This window comes from Pteropus vampyrus, unplaced genomic scaffold (assembly GCF_000151845.1).
Source record: "Pteropus vampyrus isolate Shadow unplaced genomic scaffold, Pvam_2.0 Scaffold28, whole genome shotgun sequence".
Lineage (NCBI taxonomy): Eukaryota > Metazoa > Chordata > Mammalia > Chiroptera > Pteropodidae > Pteropus > Pteropus vampyrus.
The window spans coordinates 8,609,131-8,618,493 of NW_011888809.1; the positions used below are offsets into that span (position 1 = coordinate 8,609,131).

The 9,363-nt window shown below is 51.4% G+C and overlaps 1 long non-coding RNA gene across 1 annotated transcript; it reads right to left on the reverse strand.

The window, feature by feature from the left end:
• Positions 1–6,126: 6,126 nt before the first annotated feature.
• Positions 6,127–7,875, reverse strand: LOC111737556. Its single transcript, XR_002779474.1, has 2 exons — positions 7,770–7,875; positions 6,127–6,248 (listed from the first exon to the last, which is right to left on the reverse strand). It is a non-coding gene; the product is annotated as an uncharacterized LOC111737556 (long non-coding RNA).
• Between the last annotated feature and the right edge of the window lie 1,488 nt (positions 7,876–9,363).

The window sequence follows — 9,363 nt, forward strand, 5'->3', positions numbered from 1 at the left end:
CACCCTATGCACACTACCCACGCACAGGCCAGGTGACCCAGCGCACGGCCCTCCCCTCTCCTGGTTGCAGGTTCTTAGCACTAACTAACAAGCAGAAACAGGAAGTTCTCCCAACACGGCCTCCATGGTGACAATCAGGGCTGGCTGACCCAAACGGGAATTGAGGGTGGGGAATGTGGACGTGAGCTGTGACCAAAAGTCCCCCACCCCGATGAGAAGAAAGAAAGGCAGATGATGACGCCGTATGATGGTGAGGCACCCAGCATCCAAAACAGCCTTTCTCCTCCTCAGACTCCAACTCTGCAATTGGCAGTTCCTAGAGTGTTTGCAAATGAGGTGTCCCACCTGAGGCTCTCAACAGCACTGGAAGTCTGTCAGGGCAGAGACTGTCAAGTCAGCTTTTCCCATGAGGAAATGGGCTTCTTGAAGCCAGATCCGCCTGACTCCATGTCTTAGCATCCATCCACGCCCTCGTGCCCACCTTCTGGGGATGCAGAGGAAGGAGGCATGAGTGAGCCCTGCCTCCCGAAGCTCAGAGCCCGAATAGGGGTGGGAGCCCTTGGAGGAAGAGGCCCAAAAGGGACCACCACTCCACACCTCAATTGTCACTGCACATGACAGGCCTGGTTAGAGGGACCCGTCAATACTGCTCAGCTTAAAGACTCCTAGGCTCAGGGGACAGTTCTTCTTCTCCCGCCCAGCTCTCAGATGTTCACGGTGCCTCAGGGTGCAGAGGATGGAAGGTGGCTTGGTGGGAAAGGGATAACAAAGGGAGCTTTGTCACGAGTGGGATCTGTGACAAGAGGCAGCCAACTCCTCCTGAGAGCGAGACTTGATGACTCAAAATGACCTTTATTTTTTACCTAAATCAAGCTCTAGTTTCTTGGTGTTGTCCAAAAAGCAGTCAAAATGGATTTTCCCCTTCAAATCCAAAGGACAATAATGCTAATGAGGGCTTCCCTGGACTGAGCTCTTGCCTGGTCCGGGCACCGTGCCAGGGTTTATCGTCACGATCTGGTTTAATGCTCACTCCAGCCCTAGGAGGCAGGTGATGGTTTGTCCCCATGTTACAAGTAAGGAAATGGAGGTTGCGACAGAGTGTATTCTGCAACCCATCAGCAGTCAAAGTGAAATTCACTTATCCAACTAAAGAAACAAGAACATTAAAACCCAAACAGTGCCAACCCCATATTACTTTTTTTTTTTTTTTTTAACAGACTTTTAGATTCCAGAGCAGTGCTGGGTTCACAGCGACACTGAGTGGAAGGTACAGATTTCCCATGTGCCCCCTGACGTCCCCTGCTCCACAATCACTCCTTTCTGCTGCCAGCGAAAGCCTTTCCGATAGCCACTCCCTGTCCTCTGCGAGGGAGGTGAGTAAATCGTTCCACAAAAGCCAGTCTTCCCAGTGACTGGCACTTTCCATTTTGAAGCGATAGCTTTTATATTTTTAGCCGCCCGTATTGGTGGTATAAAATCGGTTAGAAGCATTTCTGACTTCTTTAACAAAGTACGTGCCACATCCGTGACTTTAAACACTTTGACACATCGATGTCATCTGAGAACACCGAGCTGTCCAGGCTGATTGCCCCTGCGCCCGCTGGTACGCTCTCTCGGGGTGTCCCCAGTTGCTTCCAAACCACGAATCCCAGTAACAAGGGAGAGAAATGAGGTTTCCAGAACAAACTGCTCAGCATGGTTCAGTCAATAACTTCTACTTCACATAGAATTCTATGACACCAGAAAGCCCCAAAGTAGCGTTATCCGCTACACAAAGAAAGCCCCAAAGTAGCGTTATCCGCTACACAAAGAATGCACGCTCTTCGTGGAGGGTATTTACCTCGTCACTCGGGGGCATCTTCTGCTTCCTTCCAGCGAGGCGGCTGTGCTCCAGCATTGAGAAGCTCCTTCATCTGACCCTCCGGTGAGCCGAGAGCTGATCAAACTCTACACAGTGCAGATTGTCACATGGGCAGGTAGGAATGGGGACTCCTAGCATGCCGGGCTGGTCCTGGACACGCACAAGAGGGAGATGGTCTCAGACCCTCAAGCTGAGACGCTGCTCCCCAGAGTGGCTCTGGCTGCTGCTCTGAGTTGTGGCAGGGTACGACAGCCCGGGGTCGGGGGAGGAAAATGATATCCTAAAGGAACCATTGCAGCTGGAGCAGCGCTGGGCCTGCCTTTACCGGCAGCATCTTGTTGATTTGTTACAACGACCCTCTAAAACGTGTGCTCGACCCCTCTGTTCACGTGGAGAGACTGAGGCTCAAAGAGGTGAGGGAGCTGCCTCTGGATCTGAAGCTCGTGAGGGTCAGAGCCAGGGCTCAAACCCAAGCCGCCTGACTCTAAACATCGTGCCCTGTCCACCGGTGCTGAGGGCCACCTGACGTCCAGCGTCGCGCTTCACGGATCTGGGTGAGCTGCCCCCCTGGGAGCACCATCAGGATTCATGACTTTGCGATCGGAAACGGAGTCCTCCACGTTGGCGACAGGATCTGATGAACGCGGGGCTAATTTTAGATTTCCTCACAATTGCTCATCTTAATATAGAACAGCCCCTCAGGATAATGTTGGCAAAGGTTTTGTTTTTGTTTGATTTGACCAAAAAAAAAAAAAAAGACAGCAGAGGAGATGAGGTCATCGGTGTGGTACCACCTGACCCACGTTCAGCTCCTCTGAAGGGCTTCAGGAAGCTCTGATCCGGGGCAGCACCCAGAACCACCATCAGCCTTTCCAGCTGGTATTCAAGGGGCCCTTTGCCCAGGAGATCCAGTCTCTACCTTCCTGGTTGAAGGAAAATGGAGCCAGCCTACCCCGGGCTCTCTGATGTCTCCGAAGGGTAATGAGGACCTTGAGAATAGCTACGTGCGCAAGACACGACAGCGGGCCCAGTGCGGGAGCAAGCGGGACAGAGCGGGCACAGCCCGTCGGTGACCGACGGAAGCACCTGCGCGTGCGCACAGCCAGCGCAGCGCCAAGCGCGCAGTAGGCGTTTCGTACATATTGTGAAGGGATGCGTGAAAAAGAGCGTGGTGGCATTATTTAGAAATATCGAGACTTTGAAAGCAACTGATGTGTTCCGGTCATTTGTCTCTGAGTAAACCATCGCATAACCACAAGGAATGGCTGTTGCTCGCCCCACGTCTACTGTGAGATCGGTTCCCCCTCTGCCAGGTGGCCTCGGGAGCTCGGGTCGCGATGAAGCATGTTTCCAGGGCCCCGCTCCCTCCCACATTTTCCAACACGGCTGTGGAGAGCTAGAGCAAGACGGACCAAGGACAGCAAAACCACGAAGGTCTTCGGAGACTCTTCCATCCAGCCCGCTCACTTCTAGAGTCGGGGGACACTGACGCCAAGTGTGAGAGCTCTCGGAGGAAGAAGGGGTGATGGCGAAACAAAAGAGTCGAGGGTTCTGGTATGCGCCCCTGGGGCGAAGACCCCGTGGAGTTCAGGCCACAAGATCCCTTACATCTGCGAAGCTCAGAGGGAGGACACCCTCCCCGGTCTGGCGCTCATCTAGAACGCTGATGGGTGCCGCAGCCCCCTTCTTTCTCGGACTGTTAGGCCTCGGTCCTCCTTCCCCCACCCTCTCTGCCCCCACCTTCCCCTCCCCCCACCGGAAAGAGCCACCTCTCAGGAGCCCGTAGCACAGGTGCCACCTCCTCCTTCTTCCCCAGCCTGGGAGTGATTAGAGGAAAGATAACATTCCAAAGAGCTGGGGTGGAGGCGGGGAAGGTACAGATCAAGGCACCCAGCAGCCGCCCCCACCTGGTCTGGGCTTGTTCTCTCAGCTGTCTGTCCACCACAGCCCCAGGCACTTTGGCCCCCACCCCCAGGAACGTCAAGAATCCCTCCCAAACTCTGCCTCTCCTCGCCCCAAACCTCCCCCTCCCCCCAGGCATCCATCAGCACAGGCCTTTCAGGAATGCGCTCACTCCTGGCACCGCCAGGGCCAGGAGAAGTCGGCTAATCCCTAGGCACATTCATCACTCCTCTGGAGAGACCCTGCAGCAGACCACAGAGGCTCCCGCCCTGACCTGCCCGTTTGGCCAGGACCGAGGGATGGAAGGACAGACACAGGCCAGGGGCAGGAAGGTGGCCAAGCAGGACACAGTCAAAGATTTACCAAGCCACAAGGCTGTTCTCCCCTCTCGGCAAAGCTTTTATACGTCCAGAAATCCCGACATTCAGGAAATTCGGCTTATTTGATGATAAAGAAAGTAAAAAGAGTCGATTGGTTTTACTGTTATTGGGGAGAACAGGTAAGACCGGTAGAGCTGACAATTCAAGGGACAGATATAAACCTCGCTAAAGCAATGTTAACTCTTCTCAAACGTCTGTCTCATTTCAGTAGCAGCCCATGAAGCAGGGCATGTCATGGCTGCCTGCGTTTCAGGCCTCCACGCCTTGCACACGCTGTTCCCACTGCCTCCTGCCCAGGTCCAGTCAGCAAAGTCCCACGCAGTCTGCTCCCTCTTCCCTCAGGCTGCCATGGCCCTTGTCCCTCCATCACCGCACTTTCCCCAGTGATGTGTCCTTGTCTTAGTACCCGTATGCCTTCCAGACTACACGAAAGCCCCGAGAAAGTTAGAACCATGCAGGCCTGTGAACAATGAGACAGTCCCAAATCCGCCATTTCCTGGCTGTGTGAACCTAGCCAGTTACGAAACCTCTCTGAGCCTCTATGTCTTTCTTTGTAAAATAGGGATAAAAGTTTCCCAGAGGCTGGACAGCACAGACATCTTAAAATTTTATCCCGAGTATCCCATTCAGAAGGAAGTTTGGACATCAGCAGAAACAGCTGAGAGTTTGCAGTTCCTAAAGTAATAAGTAATACAAGGCATGTTTCTTTATTTATACCTGAACAATGGAATTTTTCATTTCCTGATGTCTGTGGGTATCCTAAAGCTAGAGCGCGAGGAAAACTATACTCTTCAGTCTTCACCTTTGACATCTTTGCTTTAAGTAGTTAATTCAACAAACATTAGCAAGTTTTTTTTGTGTGTGTAGGGCATTGTGCTGGGAATTTGGGATGCCACAGGGAACCCACCCCTTTTCAAAGGGATACGGAATCAAGAGCAAGCAGATACTGACTGATGTAAAAAGCCCTGTGGGAGGTGAGCATTACATGGGGAAAAGCATGCAGCCCAGATGGATGCAGGAGGGAGGCATGCAAGGAGGGTTTCCTGGAGGAAGAGGTATCTAGGTAAACACCTATGGGATGAATAGGAGTTAGCCAGGCAAATGTGACCCAAGGAGAGAAAATACAAAGGCTTTAGGAACCCACCATAGCTCAAAAGAGGACACTGGGGTGGAGCACCTGGCCCCCCTGGCAAACCTGCTTCAACACAGGCTGTATTGGCAGCAAGCCCTTCCAGCACTCCAGCCTAGGGGGAGCCTGGCGGCTGGGAGCACAGACCTCAACATAAATCACCCAAATCTAAGAGCTCTCTCTGAGCTGGTCCAGCCTTGGGGAGGAATGCAGGAAGGGCGGAGGGCACGCAGTCTTCAGCCGGGGTAATTTTAGATGCATTGTCGCTCCTGCCCCGGGCCACCCCGTGTCCAGGTCCTGCTTGAGCTGGGAAGAGCTCCTGGTCTCAAGACCTTCAAAGAATGTGGGCTTTGGGAGGAGGCCAAGCCAGCAGGATGGGAGGCCAGGTCCAGGCAGGGCCCTTCCTCTGTGGGGGCAGGACGCAGGCAGGGAGCTTGGCACCTAAGGCCTTGCTCTTTGCAAGCGCCGAGACACCCCTAGCAATGTCACTAATACTGAGGAGCCCCACCCACTGAGAAGGTGCCCAAAAAGAAAAACAGTCGGTTTGTGAAGGGATCCTGATGCTGAGAAATAGGGAGACAGTCAGAAAAGCAGGGAGAGGTGGCGTGGCGTGGCTGGCACAAGGCCACTGCGCTCAGAGCGTCCAGGCTGGCTTCCGGGCTTCCCTGGGCACCACTTAGTTGCATGAGCTTAAACAAGTCATTAAATCTCTCCGTGCCCCAGTTTCCTCATCTGTGAAGTGAGCTCTGAGGTAGTAGCATCTATCTCTTTGAATGATTGTGAAGAATAAATGATCTCACCGACGTGACAGGAGTAGCAGAGTGTCATAGGGTAGAGCAAGTGCTCAATAAACATTAGGTATGACTAATTTATTATTCAAGAGCCACAAATCCAGGTCAAAAATTCCCAGGTCTGGTCTCAGTTTTCATCCCTCGACTGGTCTCTTCCCCTCGATAGATAGGCCTGTGATTCCTACCTGTAAAATAAAAGATTCTGAACTAAATTAGAAGTTCCTCTCCAGGCGCATGGAGAGCAGGCCTGGCCTTCAGAGCGGGGAATAATTTTTTCAAACAGTAAAGTTCTAGGTTGTTCAGTCATCCCTTGGAAACGGATATGCCTCCTGGAGGGACGGGAACCTCCGGGCAGTCATTGCACATGGTTTGGAAGCAGAGAAAATTGAAAATGTTTGAGCATCTCCCAGGCGATCTGGGAGGGCCCCATGGGTGGGAGCTTTCTGAGAAAAATGATTGGACAGGACATTATAGAAAATAGTATGGAGATTCCTCAAAAATTAAAAATAGAACCACCATATGATCCAACAATCTCACTTGTGGGTATTTCTCCAAAAGAAATAAAATCAGGATGTGGAAGCGCTCTCTGCACCGCCATGCTCATTACAACATTGTTCACAAAAGCTGAGACGTGGACGAAACCTAAGTGTCCGTCGACAGATGAATGGATGACAAAATCGGGATATGTATCTATCCATCTTAGCAAACTAGAAATAGAAGAAAACGTCCTCGGTCTGATTAAGGACATCTTCAAAACACTGCAGCTATCATTGTTTGAGTCTTAAAGGACAGGGACCAGCAGGCTGCAGTTGTTAACACCCAGGGGCAAGGCGACACCTGTTTTATATATATATTATCATCTCCATTTCGCCGTTAAGGAAGTCGAACCTGATTAGAAAGTTCCAGAAGCAGGAGCCCATGATGATAGGGAGAGGAGAATGCCCCTGGGGAGAAATGCTCTGCCTGGGCCCCAGAAGCCCTCACCAGACACATACCTCGTATTGCCAGAGGCTTTATACGCACCGTGTCATCGAATCCTCACAACCGCCTAATAAGGATGGAGTTATGATCCCCAATTTACAGACGTGAAACAGGCTCGGCGTGGTGGAAACACGTGCTGAAGTTTCTACCGCTGAGAGGTGGCAGAGCGGGGACGCGCAGCTTTGTCGGGCTGCTCAGGGCTCCCTTTCCCCTTCTACAGACTGTACGCTTTCCTCCTCCGCAGAATAAAATTCTTTGGAGGCCTTTATAGGACTGTCGGTTCCAGAGCCTCGTTCTAGACCTTCTAAAAGAGACTCCTGGGGATGGGGTCTAGAAACTCCACTTTTTAAATCCCCAGGTGATTCGGAAGTGCTTGAGGTCTTAAAGGGACCAAAGCTTGGGTTCTAACTGCCCTTGGGGCCACTTTCCCTTTTGATCAACTCATATCTAAATCTCAGGCCCAAAGCCCCGTCCTACTTTGCTGCTAGTCCTGTGTTAAACTTCACATTGGCTCTGACCTGAAGGCCACAGCCTGTGCTCAAGGAGGACAGGTCCAGCATTGTGCAAGTCCCTTCATCTCTAAGTCTTGGTTGCCAGGTCTGTAAACAGCATAGTAGTATTGCTCTTACATAGTTGTAAGAATCGAATATAATACAGATGTGAAGTTCTTTCTCTAATCTCTATTATTTTGACCATCACCTATCCAATATTTATCAATCACCAACCTGTACCAGGCATTGTGCAAGCACTGGGGTACACGGTCCCTTCTTCAAGATCTTGATGAGCAGGTGTCTCTCCTCCACAGAGTGATTAAGGAACCTAGGCTCCTTCCAACCCTGACTCATTTCAGCGCTGAACCTCCTGGGTCAGCTTAGGGAAAGAGCATGGAAGGACTTTCATTTCGTTTCATTTTGCTTTAACGACCAGGCCTAGCCGGAGCACTCGCATCCCATTGGCCAGAGCTCTATCCTGTGGCATTGCCTTCTGCAAAGGAAGCAGGGAAAGGTTTCACTTTGTGCTCAGAGAGCGGAGGAAACGGTGATAGCCAGTCTGTGCTGTGGTGTCACTAAGAACCCTCTGGGAGACAGGACTCAGGAGAGATGCTGTTCAATCGCTTCCCACTAATACCCTCCATCAGGCCATGTGCATTTCTGGGGCCTGCCTCATACTATATTCATCCTATACGTGTTTCAAATCTCCTGGCGCTTGTTCACTTTCTTCTTAAAGGGATCAGTGTGGTGAAATCAAACCCAATGACATTCCAAAAAGAAAACCTAATTTGCATTTTCACCTAGCAAGAGAAAGTAAATTTTCCCCAGCCAGAAAAGCATTCTCTGATCAAGGGGGTGCTTCTCTGAGGTGAGGCTTCTCCAGGGCTCCAGACTGCTCGGTTCCCTGAGGAGCTGAGAACACACCAGTAATCTACCAGGAGCACATGGCCTTCTGCACACCCCTCCCGTCCCGTCTGCTCCCTCCTTCCCCCTTTCCCCACACATCTTTGTCCCAAACAGGTCCAGTTGATCCCGGTCTGAGGAGGAGCACCGCTGAACCCACTGTGAGCGAGGGGAACCCCTTGCCCTGTGCCTTCTGCCCTCTGCCCTCAAAAGGCTACTGCTGTCTTCTCTGATGTGGCCCAATGTGGCCACAGACAGGCAACTGAAGATAATATGCTTACAAGACTGGGCTTTCAAGTCACTTGAATCCAGATTTGCTTTCCAGCTCGATCACTTACCTAATGGGAAACTTTAACAATTAACTTCAACTCTATAAGCCTCAGTTTCTTCATCTATAAAGTGGGCGTAATACCTACTTCATGAGGTAGTTGTAAGGTCTAAATAGGGAACTCTGTAAAGTTGCTTGGCACCAGGACCTTTGCCGCTGTTCTTGTCGTTGCCTTCCAGCAAATGCCTTGCTCACTCCCGTGTCCATTCCGCCACGAACTCACCCATTCACTCATTTCTCAACAAACAGTTCCTAAGCACTGATCTTGGGCTCAGCCATGTAGTGGATGGTGGGGGTCTCATCCCAGCCTTACAGGGAAACAGGCCTAGGCAATCACTACAACGCAAAGTGATATGTGTTGTGACAGAGTCTCGCATGGGCGCGTGGTACACACAGGAGGGAGAATAAGATCGCTGCCTGGGGAAGGCAGTGTGGGACAGGTCATCTGATTATCCATAAGGGTGACTAGCTCACAGGGTAGACAAGTTGGTAGCAAGGCTTTCCGGGACCAAGAAAAAAAGAAACAAAATACACATGCACAAAAATACAGAAGCATTAGAAGAGCATGACATGTTTGAGGAACAGGAAGAAGCCCAT